This window comes from Macaca nemestrina, unplaced genomic scaffold, assembly GCF_043159975.1.
Source record: "Macaca nemestrina isolate mMacNem1 unplaced genomic scaffold, mMacNem.hap1 Scaffold_78, whole genome shotgun sequence".
NCBI lineage: Eukaryota > Metazoa > Chordata > Mammalia > Primates > Cercopithecidae > Macaca > Macaca nemestrina.
The window spans coordinates 69,742-91,937 of NW_027257869.1; the positions used below are offsets into that span (position 1 = coordinate 69,742).

A 22,196-nucleotide genomic window follows, 5' to 3' on the forward strand; every position below is an offset into this window, starting at 1 on the left:
GGCGGCGGTTTGAACCCATCCTCTGCCTCTTGTCCCTAAGTACATTGGCAAAGTTTTCCAGGTGAAAACTCAGAAGGGATTTTTAATGACTGGAATCTGTGAATTCCATGGAAGCCAAGTCTGTCCACCTCTTTCACCCACCTCATTTCTCCCCGTTGGGGCTGATTTTGGCAGCGTTCATAGGGGCAGGGACGGAAGGGGTGGGGGCCAGCCGTCGGCCCTGTGTCCCTCCCCTCCTCCCCTCAGCGCCACAGCATTTCGGTGTCATCCCCTTCCGTGCACGCGTCCTCATGAAAACCAAGTGCGGCTGGAGGGAGATGCCTGCGCCCACTCCCGTGACCTTCCCGGCCAGCCTGGCTGCAGCGGCCTCTCGGCAGGCATCTTTCTGGTGCTGCCTCCGTGCCCCTCCCATCACCTGAAGCTCGTGTTCCTGAATCTTCACGCGTGTGCTCTGTGCAGCCACCTCACGGGCTCCCTGGGAACGGAGACAGTGTCTCACACTGGTCAGAATGCTCTTCTCTGTCCACTGAATAGTCCAACACAGAATCATTCCTCTGTGATTATTTATGCTTTGTTATGTAGAACTGGAATAAAGAAAAAGTGAATTTAGACATTACAGCCATCAGGTTGAAGCTTAGTACTTGCATTAGGGAATTCAATGGAAGCATTTGAGCTTCTCGAGTTCTAATTCCATATCTTCGTATCCCCATCACCCCATACCCAGTGTCTAACAGAGCTCTTGGTCTAGGAGTTTCTTGATAAATGCTTACTGAATTGAACTGGACTGAGCTTAACATTCCCACCCAGAGTTAGAAGCCAGTCCCTGAATAAATTGCATTTAGAATATGAGTTTGACGTTACTGTGGTAAGGGGTATCCTACACGTCATAATTCCTAGTCAATATCGGGTATTTAGTCAAATAGACTCAAGTATAGAGAAGCATAGGCCCATCTGGCAAAAGGGCAAGGCACGCTGCTTTAGGTCCAGGTCCCCAATATCAACTATGAAAATAAAACGTCAACTCCAATGACAGCCCTGTCCTCAGCTGGTCACTGTTTACGCTAACAATTATAAAGAGCTTGAACTTGCTGTCCTGAGAGGCAACACACCCTCCATTCTCTCTGCAGTGTAGCTGCCTTGGTGGATGGAACATACCCCTCCTCCCTCCCTCTCGCTATCCCTCCCTCCCCCCTCCTCTCTCCCTCCCTCTCCCCTCCTCTCTCCCTCCTTCCCCCCTCCTTCTTCCTATCTTCTCTCACCTTTCTCCCCCCACCTTCTCTCCTGGGCGAGGGGCAGAAGAGAGGAGACCTCCGGAATCTTCTGCTTCATCCAAGCAGCTTGGGGGCAGCATCAACAGCTGCAATTTGGCTGCCCCAGCAGGTGCCTCAGGGCAGCCTTTCTAATGGGAATCCTGGAATCATGTCTTTCCTTAGTGTGTCCTAAAGGCTGGAGGACATGAAGTGAAACAATGCTCCATGCTCAGTCCTGTGATTTTGTGTATTTATTGGACTTACTTTGAGATTTAACTAAATGATACCCAAGGTAGAGCATGAAAAAAAAGAAAAAACAGGCTATGGTGTTTGAAAAACAAACAAAACCGTTTGGTTTGTTGGTTTGTTCTTAGACCTTCACAGGCTCCTAGGTCACACGTTTCAGTTTCTCAGCAAGTGACATTCTCTGCAGAAGCTGTGTCAGTCTCTTCTTTGATGATGTCAGCCACAGCAGAAAGAAGCACTCCGTAGGCCCCGTGCTCAGCACCTTGGCGTGAGCTCCTGCCATCTTCTGTTCATGCTCATCACAGCTCTGTGCAGTGGGCATCCTCCTGATCCCTGTGGGAGGATGGAGGCGGAAGGGTGAGTGATGGCAGGATCACATGAGGGGTCTCTCCCGAGGTAGGGAGGGGAACTGGCCCAGGACCTTAGTGCCCATCGCATCCTTCTTCCTCCTCCTCTGCCTCTCTGTGACTGTTTGACTCAGGCTGCAGGGACAGACATGAGTATGTGCAGAGCCTGTGTGCACCCCTGGGAATGTGTGCTCATATTGGCAGGGAGGGATGTGAGTGTGTACAGAGCGTGTGTGCACACCTTGGCGGTGTATGCCGGCGTTGGCAGGGACAGATGTGAGCGCGTATGGAATGTGTGTGCACACCTTGGGGATGTGTGCTGGCATTGGCAGGGACAGATGTGTACAGAGCGTGTGTGCACACCTCGGGGTGTGTGCTGTTGGCATGGACAGACGTGAGCGTGTACAGAGCGTGTGTGCACACCTGGGGGTGTGTGCTGGTGTTGACAGGGACAGATGTGTACAGAGCGTGTGTGCACACCTGGGGGTGTGTGCTTATGATGTTTTGTAACCGGCAAATACGTGGCCCATTGCGTCGGGTGGCCCTGAGCCCATGCTGAGTCCGTCAGTGTCCCTCGGGTTGGGGTCTCCATCTGCCCAGACAGCACTCGAGTGGCTTGAGGTTTCAGATTCTTCCTCTACGGATACTTGGGCCTCCTCAGGACCAAACATCAGAACCAGCCAACTGCAAACTACAAGAACGTTCAAATGCATCTTCAGTAGGAAAAACAAAAGCAATTGGAAAAATTTTCCAACGTGACCCCGTGGTTAAGCCGTTAGATACTCCAGCCAACAGATTGAGTCACTTTAAAATTCACACCAATTAAAATGGTTGTGAGAGTTGCAGAGCTTTACCGCTAAACCTTGAAATAATTGAAGCATTCTGCTCCACTTGCTTACAAACTGGGGTTGGGGATACCTTTCAGTCCAAAGTAGCAACCTTCTAAATCCAGCTTAGATGCGAGGCTCCCACTGACACAGGAAGAGACAGTGGCCCTTGAGTATTCTCCTGTGTTCAGATACTGTGTCATTTTTTTTTTTTTTTTTTTTTTTGTATCCTGATCATCACTTCTGCTTTTCCAATTCAAACTAAAGGGAGTTTAGTTCTGTTTTGGAGAAGCTGTGGTTAGTGGTTTCTTTTCATGGTTTGCTTAATCTCTTAAGTCTGGTGCTTACATTACCCAAATAGACTTTTCTTTAGTACGACAGTGCCATAACCCAGGGCTTCTCCCTCCATATCTGCTCCCCAGGAGGCTCCCTAGGAATGGGTGCTGGAGATCCAGCCCTCTCCATGTGCCGTTTTCTTTGAGTCCAAGGTAGGTTTGGCTCAGAGAAGAAAAGAGGCCTCCGGGTTAGGTGCCTCTGACTGCTTGCTTGTGAAATGTTTAATGATAAGGCGACTTCCAAACTAATTTACACATTGATAGTTGTAGCTTGAAGTATCACCGCAGTCATAAGAACAAGAAACACTCCCATAAAGTAGATAAGCAGAAAAAAGCCATAGAAGTTTAATAAAGCGCAAATAAAATGGTGTTGTAAGAATGTCCAGTGGGAAATGCTCTCAGTCCAGCCAGATCCAGCTGTGGCGTCAGTCCAGCTGTGGCGTCCTCCTGTAAAAACATTCAGCCACGTGTGGCCCTGATCGCAATCACTACTCTGAATTGTGATCCAGAATGTTGTTGGGGGCCGATGCCGGGACTGTTCCAGCAGTTGAGTCTGATTGGGCGTCACGGTGGTGATGTGCTTAGCGCGGCCAGCTGGGCTGAGTGGTGGCCACCCGTGCACTCGCCACGTGCAGCCGTTATTCTGGTGATGGGGTTGCATGCGGCGCGGCTTGTCCACCTGGGCAATTAAAGTACTGGGAACCCAACCACGGGCGGGTGCCTCCCGACATGGGAGCTGTCTTTTTTATCCAGGGCCCTGTGGCGCTGCAGACCCCTGCCGCCAGTCTGAGCTCACAAGGAGGTACCGGAGGGCTCTGCTGGGGCATGGAGGTCCCTGAGCAGGTGGTCACTTATTGCTTGTGGAGTGGTCCATGGCCTGTGAGTTTATTCTCGGGGTTTGTGTGGGCGAGGTTAACCAGTTCACAGCTGGGCACTTACCCCTTACACAGGTGACACTAGTTAAAGTGGAATCTATATTAGCTCACACGGGAGTGTGTGAGGAGCTGGGAGGGTGGGGAGGCTTGGCCCTAGCGCTAGATCCCGGTCTCCTGACGTTTCTGCGTTCTTCCAGTTGAGGGGCCGTCAGGGCCGCTGTGGGTCCTGAAAACAGTGGGTGCCATATGGACCAGGGGATGCGGAAGCCTCTAGAGGCTGCGGGAGGCAAGGAGACGGTCGCTTCCCCAGAGCCAGCCCTGCCGCCACTTCGACGTTAGATGGTGGGACCTGTTTTGGACTCCAGCTTCCAGAAATGTGAGAAAATAAGTCAGTGTTTAGGGCGCTAAATTTGGGGTGATTTAGTGGAGAAATAGAAAACTAGCCCACAAAGGTGCACGCATTGAAATGTGCTCTGTCCAGGTGTTCACAGTGGTGTGAGGGGGATGGCATCGGGGTTCTGGGAACTCTGCAGTTTTACTGAAGGAAGGGGGCTCGCCACGCCTTTCCTCATATAACTGAAGGTATGTATGCCTGCCACACTGCCCAGGAGACAGGGACTAGAATTCTGACTTTATTTCTTATGGGAACCAAGCCACAGTCAGAACACAGTGAGGGCCGAGACGAGCTTCCTACAGCCTGAACTGGGAAGAGGAATCGCAAGTAGTTTGTGTTTTTCTACACAGACCTGTCCTTTTCAGGTTTTGTTAAGTTTTGGAAAAAGGGAGAAGCCAGGCACACCTCGGCGAGGGACAGTGTTTCTGGAGGTGGTGCGGCTTCAGCCTGAACGTGGCTGTGTGGTTGGGAGGCTCAGAAACTGCCCTCCAAGGGCACTCATCTATTCCTTATTGCAGTAATACCTCGTTTACAGAACTCCACAGAAATTACAGTGTGGGAGGCTTCTGGTCTGGATGGGTTTGGACCGAGGTCACGGGGTGTTGTCCCAAGTGCTAATCCTGATCTGGCAGAGGCTCTGTTCCCAAATAATTATTCCACAGTTTCAGAGCCTATATCTGAGTGATAGTCTTTTAACTTTGTTGCATAAAAGGAAACAGTATGTCTTGAGGGTCCAAAAATCCATGTGGTAATCATGGCTGTAAACTCATACCTGGGGCTTTGGGATGGAGTGAAAACCACCGTCACCTGGCGTGGACGCTGCGTGGTATTTTTAGCGTGGCGGCCTGCTCGTGCCTTGAACTCTATCTGCAGTGTGAGCAACAGCTGTGCATTTGAGAAATGTGGACAGGTCAGCTTGCTCCTCCAGGGGCCTGCAGGCATCCGGGTGAGGGGCCTGGGATGAGGCCACATCAGTGGGAAGGAGCTTGGTTGTGTCAGCAGATATGTCTGTCTCTACAGGCCCGCAAGCCAGCCAGAACCCAGTTTTCCTTTGGTCATCTAATGCCAGAAAAAACCTGTTTCTTAGAGATTCTCATAATTTATATTAATGAACCATTTCACCGTACATAAAATGTTATAAATGCATGAGGCTTTACAACTTGGCAGATGTGTAACTCACATGTCGTTGTATCAAACTGTTGAAGATATTTGTTTCACTTGAAGGTTGTTAGCATTTTATGTGCAAAGCAAATGCCAGTAGCATTTTGAAGGAGTATTTTGGAATTTTAAACACAGTGGGATAGTGCTGGGTCTCTGGGATACTGGTGAGGTGGACGTGACCTCAAGCTCTTGTAGCTTGCAAGCAGGATTGCTAAATTGTCACAACTGCAGTGCTGGAAAGTCAAAGTGGATTTCTGTAAATGAGGTATTCGTGCAATAAGGAACAGATGAGTGCCCGTGGAGGGCAGTTTCTGAGCCTCCCAGACACCCCAGGAGGAAGCGGGGGACGGGGGCAGTTACCCACCAGAACCTGGACGGTGAAGCTGGGTTTGCTGGTGGCCCTGCTTGGCAGGTCATTACGTGCAATAAGAAACAGGTGAGTGCCCTTGAGAGCGGTTTCTCGGCCCCCTTCAGAACCGCAAGTGGAAGACGCTCCAAGGTGGGGGGTGGGGGTTCGCTTAATCCACAGGAGCCTGGATGGTGGAGCTGGGTTTGCTGGTGGTCCTGCGTGGCAGGTCATTACATGCAATAAGGAACAGGTGACTGCCCTTGAGGGCGGTTTCTCGGCCTGCTTCGGAACTGCAAGTGGAAGACGCCCCAAAGTGAGGGGGGGCTGGTGGTCGGTTATCCAGTGGGGCCGGATTTGCTGGTGGCCGCTGCGTGGCAGGTCACTGCGTGGAGCGATGGGAGGGGAGTGGAGTGGGAATAGAGGATGCACCCTCCACAGCTACTGCTGGGAGTTGGTTCTGGTAGCAGAAGGGGCATAGATAGAGGGATTCCCATCAGGGGCAACACGACTGGGGTCCCACGTGTGGTGGATGCCGAGGTGTGGCTATATGTAATCTCAGTCTGCACAGCCGTCCTGGTGAGTGGGTTCAGTTACCTTCCCATCTCACATTTGAGAAATCTCGGGGGCTCACATCACAGCTAGGTGGGTTGGAACTAATTTCTCAGGCAGGACGTTGGCCCCAGAGCCCAGATCTTACCCGCCCCCGCTCTTTTCAGTCCACCAAGCTTGTAGAGAGGGTTGTGTGGTGGTGGGTGGCGGCTGAGAAACCAACACAGTAGAAGGCGGGGAGGAACTAAACCAGGCAGGAGACACAGGCAGTGCTTGGGAGGTCTGCACGGGGTGTGGGTGTGGGAGACACCTCTGGGCCAGTGAACCCCGTTCTGTGCTCCTGGCTTGCCCAACCTTGGCCCTCAGCCACATGCTGCGTGCTTTAGGTGAAATCTCAGTCGCTCGTGTGGTGCGGGCATCTTTTCTCCCTGGCTTTGCGTCTTTAAATCACGGAGTCTCAGTGGGGATGGCGGGGCGGATGGTGGTCCATGGAATTTGCCCTCCACCTCCCCATCCTTGTCCTGTCCTGTCTGGCCTGTTACCTGAATCTGTGTCTCTTCAGAGCCTGCAAATGAGTGGAGGCCACGACAGCCTCTCGCTGACCGACCTCTCAAACTTTTATTCATCAGAATAGTGTTAAATGCCGATTCCTAGGCACCCCCATTGGACTCTACGCCTGCCTAGCATGGGTACTTTGGGGAAGGTAGAGGATTGCTGGGCTGTTCCAGGGGGGAATTTGCATTGTTGAATGTCTATTGTGTTCCTTCCAGCACTCTACTTTCCACGCACACGTGGCATTAAACCTGGAAGACCTCTGGGTGCTGTGCTGGTGAGGAAGCCCCGGCTGGACGAGGGGCTGCTGGGGCTCGGACTTGATTCCTGGGCTGGGGGCTGCGGACTTATTCTCTTCAGTGGGTCTGCTGATGGGATGCCCTGAGAAGTCCTGCTGTGCACTCAGGGGAAGGTGCAGAGACAGGCTCAGAAAAGACAGACCATGGATTTAAAAATTCCTACTGGAAAATCTTTTATGAGCAAAGTAATTTGCATCTAACTGAAGACCATCATTGCTTGAATAATTGGTTTGTTTACAAAGTTGGTCCTATGAACAGATTAAAGTTTTCATTCATGCCTTATCTATAATGTGAATAGAAGCTATTACCGCAACTTAAATTAGCTTTAAATTTCGTATCAGATTGCAGTCCAGATTACAAACGGCTGCTTGATAATCTAATTGATAAAACGGAGGAATTTAGTGCTTGGAACCCAGAGTGAAGGGAACAGAATTGCTTTGGTTTCTCAAAAGGGTGTTGACTGAGTGGTGACCTGGGGTGAAGAGAAGTGGCTAGAGTCATTACACTCGAGGAGATGATCTGCCCCCGCCTTTCTCAGCTGTCTTCTGGACAAAACAAAGGGTGATAAATGGAAAAAATTCAGCACTGAGTTCGTCTATGCCCTGAGCTTCTCATACAGTCATTAATGGGCTGTATCTGTGAAGCCTCCATACAGGCACAAAGGAATTAGGCTAGAGTAAGGCGGCCGGCGACCTCTGGCGTCTGGACCACGTGTCACTTCCTAAAGCCCTTTTGGGTGAAATGACAGTGGCAATGTCGTTGTTCGGAGGAGTGTAATCTCACGTATGAGATGCAGATTTTAAATGATGCAGAGTTTAAACACCAAAGTCAGGAAGCTTGGTGGGAGTGGCTGTCTTCCAAGTGGTTTTCTGTGCTGCCATGGATGAGGCGTGGATGTGTCATCTGTCGGTGAGATCCACTGGTGAAGGGGCTAAGCAAACCATGGAGGTCGGGGGTGTGAAGCTGCATCTCTTCTGGCATCCCAAGTAAATACATCTTGTAAAACTTGTAAATTTGACCCTGACCCTAACCCCAACCCTGAGTGTTGAAGTCTGGTGCAGTGTCTTGAGCCCTCTTCTGCATTGAGGGTGAGTGACTGTAAATGACCGATTCCTCAGTGGTGAAAGTTCAAATGTAGCTTCCCTGAGGAAGCCAGAACTCGGTCACCCGTATCTCCATTGTAAACACTGCGGCCCCTACGCGGGTGGCTGCAAGTTTCCAGGCCTTCCTTGGAGAAGCAGCCGTGAGGTGCTTGATGATTTGATAACATCAGCCACCTTCTGTCTTCTGTCTAATCACGGTACAAATGATTCTCCTACAAGGAAATGGATCTGGTTTCTTCCCGATCGTTGGAAGAAGCAGCCTGCCTAGGGACTCCACTGTCCTCTGCACTTTCACAGCGAAGCCTGTGTCTGTCTCCAAGGAGTGTCACGTGTGTCGTGGGAATCGCTTCCTTAATTCTTCCTGCTTTTGATAGCTCGGGTAGCTCTGCCTGTTTCAGCCGGGATGAGCAGCGGGTGGTCTCTGGCTGCTGTGGGACTAGGGTTGGGGGTGCATCATCACATCCGGTGGCCTGTCCAGGTGGGCATCATTGTCTTTTGCCTGTTGCCTGAGGCAGCTGTGATGCCATGGGGGTCATGCTTGTCAGGGCCAACCCAGTTCTTCCCGTGTACACCTCTCCTGCTGGAGTGCCTTTCCTTATGATGACTTGTTGAATTAACGTGGAGAATGCAGAGAGGCTCTGGGCCTCTCTCTCTCCCATTCTTACTCCCTGGAGCTGTGAAGCCCGAGAAGGGAGCCCATAGCCAGAGGCTCCTTTAAATTTAATTAGAATAAAGATTTGATTACATAGCTAAACACATTTGAAAAGAACTTCACAGATTAAATTCCAGATTCAACCCTTCAGGCCCAGTGGCCACGTTTCGGGGCTCAGCAGCTGTAGGTGGCTGTTGTCTTTCTGTGTTGGCTGAGCAGATTGGGGCGTTTCCAGTTCAGCAGGCAACTCTCTTGCATGGCTCTGCCTGTGGTGAGGGCACCTAGGCTGGAGAGCCTCGTGGGGATCCCTTAGGCCTCCGGCTGCAGCCAGGCTGCACGGTTCCTGTGCCCCGGGTCCTCTGCAGGCCCAGATGGATCCCACCACAGAGCCAGCACTGCTAGACTTGGGTACTGTGTGCAGACAGCAGAGGGTCACGTCCGGGCCTTGCAGGGGATGGGGTGACTGGCCTCCTTGGCCAGGCTTCTGTTTCCGAGTCTTCAGGGGAAATGCATCCACCATCCACCATCCACACCGTGCACCAGAGGAAAACTGCAGGCTTCTCTGTGGATGGTGAATTGAGATCATGCAGAGTGACTAGGTTTGGGCTCCTGACCAGCGTGGAACCTGATACCTTTAGGTGGAACCTGACATGCCTCCATGTGTACATGGCAAAGAGAATGCAGCATTGTCAGCTTGAATCCAGATGTGCTCCCGTTTTGAGGTGGAAGGTTCTGGGAGTATTGGCCATTGGTGATTGTGCTGCCGTGGAGGACTTTGAATGCAGGCACTGGTTTGGGATAACCCTGGTTTCCTGGTCCTGTATGTGGGCATCCCGGAATATCCCGGACTGGAGGAAGGCAGGGCAGATGGGAGGGTGACAAGAGGTGTCAGGTGTTTCCAGCTTTGGGGACTGATGCCATCAGATGGCCGAGATCAGGATGGTGGTGGCCAGGGACCAAAGCAGGGGTGCGTGGAAATGCCATGTTCCTCGGAGCATGGGGAGGACCTCTTGAACTCTATTCCTGGGCAACAGTTCTTCCATTCTCAGGAATCTGTGCCATTGTAATTGAGTAGCGAATTCTGTAATTGCTCTAATTACTTACTGTTAAGTCCCCATCCCAATTACCATAAATTAGCAACAGTGATAACAGTTTGTCTGGTTAAACCTTACCAAGAAAAACCAGTGGACCTAGTTTTAGTTGCCTCCAGTTCCCTCCAAATCAGATTCCTTAGCGGCTTGTGTCCCCACACTTGCTGCAGTTCCTCCTGGGCCTGGCAGGCACATTCCAGACATTCACATCTCAGCTCAGATGCAGGCGTGCACATTACTTATAGAAAATCGCACTGCGCTGTGATCGGCTTGAGCTGACGTTCTCTAGGTGGGAGGTGGAGGTTCAAAAGTTCTAATGGGATGAAATTAGAAATATGAATTTTAAAAATTCACGTGTTATGAACTCTGTTCAGTGATTTTCTCTGAAATGAGAGACTATTTGCAGAGGAGGCAGTCAACCTGCAGCTCTCCTTAAATCTGTCCTAGACCTCGATGCCATCCTTCGGCCTCTTCCTGGGTGTGGCGTGCTCTGCTTGAAGCAAAACCAAGGGAAAGAACGTGGTCTGCATCACTACTGCAGCCAGCTCAACGCGCACACCCACTAGGAGGGGCGTTTGATCACTTAACATTTTAAATGCATTTAACATTCAACCAGCAAGTCAGCCAGTGCTTTCTGTAAGCAAGCTGCCTGGCTCATGGGAACCTGACACTTGACTTTTTGGAAGAGAGTACTTTCTTCTGTGGAGTCTCAATATTTGTCTCATTTCTTGAGACTCTGCTCAAAGTGATGAACGTGAGTAAATTAGGACTTTTTTTTTTTTTTTTTTTTTTTTTGTAAATTGGGCCACAGAGCTCTCTAGGCACAGTCAGGGGAGTAAACGGCTGTGAAAGATGCCGCCTGATGTGAGCCACGGCCAGGCACTGTGGAACCTGGGATCCCATCTCCAGCCTTTCAAAGGACACAGACGAATATAAATTGCAGATGGGAGAGTTCATAATTTGGGCATCTCTGTTCTTTTGAAATCAAAGTGCAAAGAAAAAGTTTTGCCTTGAGGTCTTAACCCATACTTGTTTTTCTCCTGAGGTTTTAAGATTTTCTTAACTGCTTTTCTCTCCCCCAATCCTTGAGGAAGTTCTATCTTCATATCTTCTTAAAAGATATGGTTAAATTCAACACTGAAATATAAAAACATGCTTTCATATTTTTCTTGAAACTGATGTATCTGACATTGGTGAAGAACTAACTGGGAGTATTGGTTTATTTTTATTTTTTTGAGACAGTCTTGCTGTGTTGCCCAGGCTGGAATGCAGTGGCACGATCTTGGCTCACTGCAGCCTCACCTCTTGGTTCACGCCATTCTCCTGCCTCAGCCTCCTGAGTAGCTGGGATTATAAGTGCCTGCCACCATGGCTGGTTCATTTTTGTATTAGTAGAGACGGGGTTTCAACATGTTGGCCAGGCTGGTCTTGAACTCCTGACCTCAGGTGATTCGCTCACCTTGGCCTCCCAAAGTGCTGGGATTACAGGCACGAGCCACCACACTCGGCCTGGGATATTCTTGATTATAATTGTAACATATCCCTTTAATAAAAACAAAACAGAACAACAACAACAAAACAGCTGTCTGAAAAGTCTCGAAATTAAAGAGCTCACTTGGACAGGGATTTGGACACCAGTTGAATGGCCCAGCACACCATAGTTACATGGGCCACTCGGCCTGTTAGGTCCTTAGGGTATTTGAAGTCATATGGATATTTGCATTTCTGCCTCTGGATATCGTGTTAGTATTCGGCTAGTGTTTGAGGGCCAGGCTCAGATCCGGGAAAACAAGAGCCCCTGCCCTCACGGCACTTCTCTTCCATGTGTGTGTGTTAGGAAAATAGAAAGCATAAGATATTTTTTCAATGAGCTGGGAAGATGGAAAAACAAGCTTAAGATGTTTACTTGTTCAGAAGAAGGGAAGTGCAAGGAACACTCAGCTTTGTTGCTGCTGAAGGAGGCCCCTGGTGGAGGCTGTTTCAGAGGTGGGGTTTCTCTGAGAAAGGTGGTAAGAGGCAAATAGGATGCCCCATCTGGTTTGCCAGAGATGGGGAAAGTTAGTATCCCCAAAACAGCTTCAGCATTCTGGCAAAGCTTTGGAAAACCAGCTACAGTGTAGGACCTTGTTGGCCGCTGGGTAGAAGGAAAACATTGCTGGTCCTGAGGGCTGTACTGTTGTTCCACTGCTATAAAGAACTATCTGAGGCTGGGTAATAAGCAAAAAAAATGTTTAATCGGCATACAGTTCTGTGGGTTGTACAGGCTTCTACATCTGGGGAAACTTACAATCAGAGTGGAAGGTGAAGGGGAGGCCGGCATGTCTTCACATGGCTGGAAGGGGAGAGAGAGTGAAGGGGAAGGTGCCATGCACCTCCAAACAACCAGATCTCAGGAGAACTATCATGAGGACAGCACTTGGGGGATTGTGCTAAACCATTAGAAACCACCCCCATGAGTCAATCACCTCCCACCAGGGCTCACCTCCAACATAGGGTTAGAGTTCAGCATGAGATTTGGGTGGGGACACACAGCCACACCATGTCAGGCTTCCCATTCTTCTCCTGCACGTGCTTCGCAAATGGTTCTGTCATTGGTTTTTGTTTCTGTTGATACATAATATATGTACATATTTTCAGAGTGCATGTGATACCTTGATTCACCCCTATATTGATGAAATCTGTGTACTTGGGATGTCTTTCACTTTAAATAGTTTCTTTTCCTTGTGCTGGTTATGTTAAGTTATTCTCTCCTAGCTGTTTTGAAATACACAGTAGATGACCCACTGCCATCCCCCTGCTGATTTATCAATAGTAGGTCTCGTGTTCCCATTAGGCTGTGTGTTTGTGCACATTACCAGCCTCTGCCCATCCTGCTTATGAGTGGGCTCTGCTGGGCCCTGTCGACCACCTACTTTTGGCCTCCATGAGATCTGCTCTCAGCTCCTGCTTATGAGTGAGAACATGCGCCGTTTCCTTGCTTGACTCGTTTGCTTAACATAATGTCCTCCAACTCCATCCATGCTGCCGCGGATGACAGGGCTCTCCGCTGTGTGGTGGAGTATTGCTCCTGTGTGTGTTCGGGCCACGTTCCCTTCATCCCCTGTTGACGGGCACTCAGGTGATTCTAGACCTTGGCTACTGTGGATGGAAGCTGAGAGCAGTCACTGGCTTTATACTCGGGGGACGTGAGCCACTTTGATGTTCTCAAGCAGCCTATCCCCAAAGCCCTCCGTAGAATGCAGCATTCGTTTGTACTCATGGCTTCTTCCACTAGGATGAACAGCTGGGAAGGGTCTTTGAGTGAATGCTTGGGTTTCTGTTTTTAATTGGTACCCAGCTACACTGGCCAAGTAGGGGTCCCAGTGACCCTGGACACTACCTCACATAAGGTCCAAAGATGCAGTTAGGTTCTTTTTTTAACTTAAAAAAAAAAATGCTTTTGACCTGGGTAAGCTATGGCATTATCAGTTAGAGTTTTTCATATTGGAAAGGTATATATTTTATTTAATAAGAAGGAAAGAAATCCTGTTAAATACTCTAACCACAGATTAAATCATGTCAAGGAAAGAGGTACTATTTTGGGGGAAAATGACCCCTTCATGTCAAAGATCAAGGAGATGACTTACATTGTTTAATTGAGTTAATTATGAAATCTTAAGTGGTTTTAAGAAGATGAGCTGTGGATCCTACAAGACATGAGACTGATACTGATTTAATGTTAGTCAGCCCTGACAGAATGTGGCTAATATTTAAAGCTTGCTCCAGTATTGCTTGATAGATTGTAAGTTAATGTAAAGATCTGTTTGACGCTTTTATTTTACAAAATATTATTGAGAAAAAGTTTGACAGCCAAGGAACGGCCTTCAACCAATTTCTTCCTAATTTCTATCACCAGAAAATTTTGTCCTGTTAATTCCAGAATTTACTTTTGGAAAGTTCCCGTAAGGAGAGCAGAGGTATTGGTGGTTGAATGGTGACTTGAATTTAGGTGAAGATCGTTAAATACTTCATAGTCATGTTTGTCTTGGTGGTTTTAGCAATTTTATATTAAACTTAGAACTGTGAGTCAAACCAAATGTGTTCTTTTGCTTTTGTGATACTCCTTTGTATGACTATACTGGTAAAGAATGATAAAATGTGTATTGGGTATTTTTTCTGTGTAGATATTAGGATTTTTAGGGGAACAAATCATTCTTCTAATATACACTGTGCTGTGTGTTGGGTCCTTTGTATATTAGTTGAATCACTCTAATGAGGACCACTTGAAAGTCTTTCTGTAGCAGATGTTTTATATGTTGACTTGTGTTATGCAAAATCCTTCATCCTCTAAGAAGACTAAGCAATGGGTTGGAGGAGAGATTTAATCACCCATTCGGTCTATTCCGAATGCCCAGAATTGAATGCAAGTACTAATTATGTTTTTGAAGTGGTGTGTGTGTGTATGGGTGTGTGTAGTGGACTCCTTTTTAGGTCATGGGAGGGACGTAAAGCGAAGATGAGATTTGCTGATGAACATTTGAGCATATGCTAGTGGAGAAGTCATATGACTTGACTGCACCTGCGTACTCTGATTTTGGTTTCGTTAGTGTCCGTAGCCACAAGCCTCAACTGCCTCTGGGACCCACCCTGAGGGGCTGTGGTGAGGGTTATTATAGAGTCGTGCATCTTAGTGAAGGGCACAAACGGCCTTGTGGGCCTACTTTGGCTTTGTTTGAACGTCTAGATTGTTAAACTAAGTTTAACATTTTGAGGATTATAAATTGTGATTCTTGTCTAAGAAGAGGTTTCTGTTGTCTCTGAAGACAGGAGCCCCAATACAGGTGGTCCCTGGCTCCCAATTGTTACATTTGTGATTTTTTTTTTCAACCTTGTGATGGTGTGAACTAGTCACACTCAGTGCATTGTTTGGCCCAAGATGGGCTGCCTCTGGATGAACCCGTTGTAAGTTGAAACTATGATGTCAAATGCACTTTCTATTTAGGATATTTTCAGCTTACGCTGGGTTTATTGGAACAGTTTCATCCCATGGTAAGTCAGGGAGCATATGTGCTCATAAAAGTAGAGATGATCTCATAGATACCGTGAGATATAATGTCTCTGATGTTATAGAGATACGATGAAAACAATCACGTGGGACTTGGAAGCCTTGGAGGGACTCACATGGGCGGCTCCTGGAATGCAATCTTGAGCGCCACTGGCTTCTGGATGTGACATCTGTACCTTCTGCTTAGCCCAGTGTGTTATCGGCTGCTCTCGAGGGCAGAGAGGTCCAGCGTTCCTGTGTTTAGGTATTTGAGCCGCCTTAAGAGGCTAGGTCAATTCTTACTGGTGTCTTCAGGGCTTTAGGCCTTCTGAACAAGCAGGAGGAAGCACGACTTTGTAGAGCTTTGGAAATCTCAACGGACTTCAGGGCCATCCCCTTTGGCAGGAGAGAGCCCCACTGGAGGCGAGCAGGGTGCCGTGCGGGCCTCTGCTGGGCCCAGGCATGTACGGACGTTGTGAGGGCCACAGGACACAGATCGGTCTTGGTTCACAACTGGTGTCGATGGCCACGCAGCATTTCTGCCAGGTACATGAGTGCGGGGACTTGGGTTTTGGGGTGTGCGTCCTGGTTGCCTAGTTGCTTGGAAGACCCCCATTCAGACCCCAGCCTGAGTCACCGTGACAGGCCTCCTGCTTCACACGCCACACGGAAGCCGTAGCGTCGGTCACTGACGTCCACCGGGTGTCAGATGTGCGTGTGTATCTTCCTTGGTCTCGGGATGTGTCTTGTTTTGAGGTTATAGTAAACGTTCTTTACAAGGGGTTTTGGATTTTTTATGTTGTTTGCAAGGAGGCAGCAGGGAGTGCTTGAGCAATGAGATCCCCTTTCCAACCAATACAATTTCAGATCCCAGCAGGTAATTAAGGCAGCGGAGCTGTGGGATCACCTTTGCAACCAATGAGAATTCAGATCCCAGGAGGTAATGACGGCAGCGGGGCGGGTGGCAGAACCCTGAACTGTGGCTGTTTCTGGTGTCTTGCCCCGCGGACAGAGCGTGCTGGGGCCTCCGTGGTCCTCTGTGGGGTGAGTGGAGAGCATGAGCTGGGTGCTGCTGGGCGCTGGCTGGCTCCCCAGCCCGGGGTTTATGCAGGACTCGTTAGACAACTTGGAACCCAGAAAGCAGCACGAGGAGAACGGGATTGTGCCTTTCTGGATCCTTGGTGCTTCCCAGTCTCAGACACTGAGTAGGCTCTGAGGGGTCTCGCCGGGAAGACTTGCACAGTCGGCCCCCAGGATGGAGTGGGGCTGCAGCGGGTCTTGCAGGAGCTGGAAGTGGGGGTGAATGTCTCGCAAGCGGGACCTTTCAAGTGGGCCCAGCAGGATGCATCTGTGGAAATGGTGCCACCTAACGCAGGGCTGCGGCCAGCAGGACCTGAAAGGCTACAGCGGGCTGTGTTTCTGCTCTCTCTCTCGAGTCTCTGCACGGTTTTCCTTGGTTTTTGTCTGTTTGGAGGACGCTTCCCCCTTTCTTGAGCTTACCTAGCCTTCTGAGCTTCTTTGTTGAGTATGACAAAGCCCTGAGAAGGCATTTTTATCGCATAATTGTGTTATCCTGGTGGCTGGATAAATGACCTGCACATGTGGATGACTCAGTAGCTCTGAGGGTGTTCAATATCCAAGACAGAGGTGGGAAGGAAATGTTCAGGTAGGCATCAGAGGATCTGTTCTCTGCTTTACACTGGGGCCCTGGTTTGCTGACAGTCTTCACACTCGATCCAAAATGGGGGATAATGAAGTCTCACGGATTCAGCTTCAGCTGAGAGCTGCCTCCAGCACAGTCTTGTGTGAGCAACAGTTTCTGTGTTTGGTGCGAAGGGCGGGCGTCAGTCAGTTGATCTTATTTGTGGTGGTGCTTATGGTGGGTTTTCCGTAAGGAATGTAGACTTTATTAGCTTTGGCAAGGGAATCCTGAGTGATAAATTGGAAGAATGTCTCAGGAAATTCTGTAACCTGCAGTGAACCTGGAATCTGTATGAAATTGAGATTTGGATTCTCACGATTTCCTAATGCTACCCCGAAACCCAGTAGTTGAGACAGTCGTAGAGCTTCAGTTGTGCTGCCCCGGTTCCCCATTTTAAAAGGAACACGTTGCTTTCCTCTAGAATGTTCTGAGCTCTGAGTGCTGCCGGCAGAGTGACCAGCTCTCTGCATCAGAGGGGAAGCCAGGGCTGCGTTCACGGCGTCGCGGCAGCCGGGAGCTGACCCTGGACCTCAGGCACGTGTGATGCTGACCATTTTCTGTAAACTCCAAGGGTGTAGTGGTCTCCTTGGCCGCTTACAGTCTTCTGAAGCTTTTGATGTGTCTGCACTTTGTAGATTTTTCAGAAGTAGACAGCCTTTTCCCACACCCTTGGGCTGAGTTTCGTCAGAGGCTGGTGTGTGGGAAGCACCACACCCACATTCTGACAGGGAAGACTCTGGTGCCCAACTGAGGTCAGAGTGGAAATTTGTTCTTCCTTCCCTCCAGTCTGGTCCAGCTGCTCCCTGCTTGGCAGAAGAAAATCATGCTTATTCAAGTCGTAGGCAAACCCCCGAAGTCAAACATTTGTCTTTTTTTTTTTTTTTTTGTTGAGACGGAGTCTCGCTCTGTCACCCAGGCTGGAGTGCAGTGGCCGGATGTCAGCTCACTGCAAGCTCCGCCTCCCGGGTTTACGCCATTCTCCGGCCTCAGCCTCCCGAGTAGCTGGGACTACAGGCGCCCGCCACCTCGCCCGGCTAGTTTTTTGTATTTCTTAATAGAGACGGGGTTTCACCGTGTTAGCCAGGATGGTCTCGATCTCCTGACCTCGTGATCCGCCCGTCTCGGCCTCCCAAAGTGCTGGGATTACAGGCTTGAGCCACTGCGCCCGGCCTTGTCTTTTTTCTTTAATATGCCCATTTAGTTTATATGGAATGATAGCTAGAGAAATGCCTTTTAGGGGAAAATTAATTTCCTTAATTACAGAGAACTTTTTGGATAAAAATCAGGAGGCTATTTTGTAATAAGATCTAGTTAAATACTACAGTGGAAAGCTCCTTATATTTGATCTTACACTTGGGCCCTGTGTGCGTGTCCGCATGCTCGTGCTCATGACGCCAGGCGCAGATGTGAACTACAGGCACAGTACATACTTTCTGGTTGCTTCTTTGAACGTCTTGTTGCTTGACCTCTCCGACTCAAATGTTGAGTTATGTTGATTCTGTTCAGAATGTTTATCCCTCTGTCTAGGGTCCAGTCGTCTTTCAGGGAAGAACCGTCTTCCTCATCTCTGTCTCCTACAGTATTGTATATTTAATAGTCAAATATTTATAGGTTACATGGGTGACTGATCTGTTCATTAGGAGGAAAACAATGCCAATTTTCACATCATTATAATGGACTTGTTAAATGATTGTTAGTATAATGAAGTTTCCATGGCAAAAGAGGCTTTGCAGATGTGAGTGTAACGGACAGTGAGATGGGAGAGGACCCTGGGTTGTCCAGTTGGGTCCAGTGTCTTCACATGTGCCTTTTGAGAAGGCAGTACGAGGGTCTGCCTCAGAGGAGGAGACCTGAGGACGAGATAGAGGCCAGAGGGCTGTGGGGGTGAGGGCGAGTGTGGGGCAGGGGCAGGGTCCGGAGGGGTGCAGGGCTGAGGCCGGGGCAGTGGTAGGAGGGGTGTGGGGCTGTGAGCCAAGCTGCATGGTGGCTTCTATGAATTGGGAGACTCCAGGCAGGAATACAAGCTACTGACCCCTTGACTTCAGCCCTGGGACTCCTGACTTCCAGGGCTGAGAGGAGGTTTGCATTTGTGGTAATTTGTTGCAGCAGCAATAGTAAGCTAATGCATTGTATCTGTTCTTCACCTCCAAACCTTTGAAAAGTAACCCTGTTGTATTGGCCTTTTGTGTGCCCTAAATTCTAATGAGATGGTTTGTAGGAAATAATGGACACAAACGATGGCAGAACACAAAGTTGGACAGAAGCAGTGTCTTCTGTGGTTCTGTAGTTTGGGTCTGGGAAGTTAGATTTCGGTCAGAGTGTGTGGTCTTGTTCAGCGTATACCTGGAGTACTTGTTCAGAGCTCCTGGGGGGAGTGGTCTTTAACACTGTTAGGATTAAAACTCCAAGCACATCAGGGCCAGAGTTCCTGAGTCAGTGTTAGGCGACCTTTGAATAAGAGTTGGCATGTAGAGTCTGCCCACTTTACTAGTATGAAGCAGCAAAATCTTTTTTTTTTTATTTTTTGAGATGGAGTCTCGTTCTGTCACCCAGACTGGAGTACAGTGGCGAGGCCTCGGCTCACTGCAACCTCCGCCGCCTGTGCTCAAGTGAGTCTCCTGCTTCAGCCTCCAAATTGCATGATTTATTTTCCTGTTTTATATACTTAGTATGTGAAAACTCTGCAAACTTTATTAATACAAATGACATGCCAGAACTTAGGAGAATCTGGCATTTTCCCATGCAAATTAGTAGTGATGTGGAATTCCTGGGCTGATTTGGTTTTATAAGACATGGGGCAGATTCTTTGCCTTATTTCTGTGGAACTAACAATTGTTAATCACCCAGCACTCTTACCTCCCCCAACAGCTCAGGTGAGGGGGGTGTTACCCCCACTGTCGTGATGAGAGGCAGGAGACTGAGGCTTAGATGAGCAGGTGACACATTACTGTCCAGCCCCACCCACCCTGTAGTTTCCTGCCATGGCTCAGCTGTCTTCCTGCAAGAAAGGACAGACACCCTGGTGCTGGGTAGAATTCCTTGTGAACCCCTTTCCATCCTCCAGGGAGTTCTTGCTTTACAGTGGTGGCTCATGGGGAGTCCTCTGGCCCACTGAGAAAGTGACTCATGTTGTGACATTACTGTCTCTGTCCGGCTGCTGTCGATTGGGTGATTTGTAAAGAGACATTTATTGCTCACAGCTCTGGAAGCTGGAAAGTCCAAGGTCAAGGCAGTCCAAGGTCAAGGCACCTGCACATCTGGTGCCCCAGGGCCTGTGGCTCACAGACGGCAGCATCTCAACAGGTGTTGCGTGGCAGCGGTCATCTCGTCAGAACTCACGTGGTGGAGGAGCAGGAGGGCTCCTCTAGGCCTCCCAACAAGGACACCAACCCCAGTCCTGAGAGCAGGACTTCCCAAAGGCCCCACCTTTTAATGTATCCCTTCGGAGATGGTTTCAGCATGAGGTTTTGGGGACATTCAGGCCAGAGCCATTGCTCTGCTGTAATGTTAGGGCTGCATGGCGTCATTACTGCAGCAGAGCCACAGCTTCTTATCTGCATTTGCTGAAGGAGGAAGACGCAGGTGCCTGTGTAAGTTGGGGTTCGGTGCAAGAAGTGGAGACCCTCTGGGAATCTTAGCAGGAGGAACTTAAGGGCTTTGAGAACTGACACCTTAGGACTGTAGTTTTCTTCAGACTGTAAAAACCTTGGTGTGTGACAATACTGAACATTGCCTGAGCCCTGTGATCCTGTAAAACAGTGATTAAGACATTCCCCCTCCCCACAACTGCGCCCCCACATTTACTGCAAGAAGCCCCTTCCCATGTGGCTTAGGCTGACTGGCGGATGACCATTTACCGAGGACAAGACCAGATACAGGCCTTCAAACCCCACTTCTCAGCCTTATAAGTGATTAGCTAAACTGCCTGTTCCCACTGATCAATCACTTCCCACCTTGAAATGGTTCTTCGTGGTGCAGTTGCGACTAGGGCGGTGGACTTGTCTTTGACTGTCGCCTTCCACGGAGGACAGTTAGGGTGGGCAGGAAAGAATTCTCTGCTACAGGTCTGCATTCCTGGCTGTTTCCAGAAGTGGGATTTCTGGTGCCCTGGAGTGTGGGAATGGATTTCTAGTGTCCCAGCTTCAGGTGGAGTTGAAATTGAGTGAGGCAACCCACCACACCCATCTGGAGCCAGGAACTAGAGCCATTTTTAAAGTGGCAGTTTCTCCGTAAGATTACCCAAAAAATGCGCTCAGCACGTTTCTTTCTTTCTCATATGCATTTGGCCATCTAAAATGGGAATGGTGGTTTTTTAAAGCATGGATGTAGTTTTAAATTTTGAGTATTGTAAACCTTAATGTAGCTTCTTAAAATGTTTGCCTGATTATCTGGAGATTTACTAAACCTTTGGAGTGGTAATAATGAGTTGATCTATATGACTTTGCTTTCTATGATGCAATGAAAGTACTCTAATTAAAACCTCTGCAGTTGGGTCAGCAGGCGATTGGCCAAAACAAATTCTGCTTTTTGGGTTTCTTTAACCAAACAAGGGAGTAGAGTGTAGGCTGAAGTGGCAAATTCATTTCAGAGCACGCCAGAGCCCTCAATGATTCAGCAGCCTTCTCAGGTGAACATGTAACGTGCCGTGAGTCTTGGCAAGCCTGGCTACTGAAGTGTGCACGTGACACCACAGAGCCACACCTAGGAAGATGTGGTTTCTGTAACAAGCTTTGGAAAATCAAAGTTCAACTAAATTATCCAACTTTGTTACAGAAAAAGCTTAGACCAGATGGCCAAAGACCTGATTGTTTCATGGTTGAGACATGGTTATAAAATCGCCCTTACTTGGTGCCAATCAGTGTTGGTCCACAGTGATACTCCTCCAACCTCACTGAATAGTTTGGAGACTGATATGAGACTGTGAAAATCTCCTTAAGGTGAAAAGGGCTCTGGGGCACCCGGGAATATCCGCACACCCGTGGCCATTCCCCTATAAGGTGGAGAGGACGGCTGGGTCACGCGGGAGCATCAGCACACCCGTGGCCATCCTCTTTAAGACGGAAAGGGCTGCTGGGGTGCCCCGCAATATCTGCACACCCGCGGCCATTGTGGCTGTCCCCCTTTCTGCTCAGTCACCTCTGTGTTCCCGCATTCAGGCTTTGGGACACTCATGAACAGCTCATCCCCTGGGCTGGTGAGGAAGGAGTGGGAGGTTGTTCTGAGGCTCTGTCACTGTCTGCCCTGTCATGAGCTGGGCAAGGCAGTGGCAGTGACCCTGGAGGAGTCTGGTCAGTGAGGGCTCCGGCAGGAAGTGCTGAGGCTTGAGGTGGCTCTGCCAGTCGTAACCAAATGTCTTCCCTCTTATTTCCATGATTCCTTCTAGTTCTGCACCTTGCACTGCAGAGTCTCTGTGTGTCTATAAATACACATGAGTTACGATA

At 49.2% G+C, this 22,196-nt stretch overlaps 1 long non-coding RNA gene across 1 annotated transcript in view; it reads left to right on the forward strand.

Annotated features, from left to right (window-relative positions):
- The first annotated feature begins 2,236 nt into the window (after positions 1-2,236).
- Positions 2,237-22,196, forward strand: part of LOC139361633 (uncharacterized) — a 32,078-nt gene continuing 12,118 nt past the window's right edge. The window contains exon 1 of the long non-coding RNA XR_011619219.1: positions 2,237-4,256. This is a non-coding gene — a long non-coding RNA (uncharacterized lncRNA). The remainder of the gene's footprint in view (positions 4,257-22,196) is intronic.